We start from the raw sequence: 873 nt of genomic DNA, 5'->3' as shown, positions 1-873 counted from the left end.
TTTGTTTGTAACGCCAAATCACAACAGCAGTGACGTCATGTTGCTTCCCATTATAAAGACCAATAACAGGCCGCATTAGAGTGATCTCTCTGCCTGCTCGGACCCCTGCTCAACACACCGCACTGCTACATCACAACACTCCCGATCAGGGGTCAAACACGAAGCCTGCCTCAGGATCAGGTTCAGCAGTAACAAGGACGCGGGCGCATCTTTCCAGAGCAGTTTGTGGTCGTAGTTAAACGTAAATGATGAATTCAGAGACGCGCGTCCTGCCGCACTGATAGCGCTGCCAGCTCTGCTGCCCTCTGCACCCAGTGCAGCTGCTCAGTTTTTCCTTATAATGAATAATAATGAACCTCGGCTCAAATAACAGGTTCACCTCACACGTCCTGTATTTGGTGCTGCCTTGTGTTGGAGTTAGAGACTGCGCTTTGGCAGTGCGGCGGCGGTTCAAATGGTGGACACAATGACCTCTTAGAAGTGTTACGTCACAGCCTCGGTGTTTCCGTTTGAAAGCGCTGACCGGAAACTCGCTGTGACTGCGCGTAACTTGACGCAGGTGCCTGTCAAAGCGCCGTTCCGCTCGGTGTTTCGCAGAAACGCCGGCTGCCGTCGCCCTCCTCGGGCATCGCGCTCTCCTGCCTCATCGACCCTTTACGCGTGGAACATATGAAGGCGCGCTCTCGGCTCTAAAATGCTATTTTTAAACGTGACCTTGCGTCGAAGGACTGAACGCCGGCTCGTGTCAGTCCTGAAGGATTTCTTCGTGCCCGCAGCGCACTGCAACACACCGGCAGCTGAATGAATAGAAGCCGGGCCGTGGAGACTCGCTGCAGCAAACAGGACGGTGCTGATGAACAACACGGCCTACAT

This window comes from Haplochromis burtoni, unplaced genomic scaffold (genome assembly GCF_018398535.1).
Source record: "Haplochromis burtoni strain Fernald_Lab_line unplaced genomic scaffold, NCSU_Asbu1 Contig_2202, whole genome shotgun sequence".
Classification (NCBI taxonomy): Eukaryota; Metazoa; Chordata; class Actinopteri; order Cichliformes; family Cichlidae; genus Haplochromis; species Haplochromis burtoni.
The sequence above is the reverse complement of the archived record's forward strand: the minus strand, read 5'-3'. Positions refer to the sequence as shown.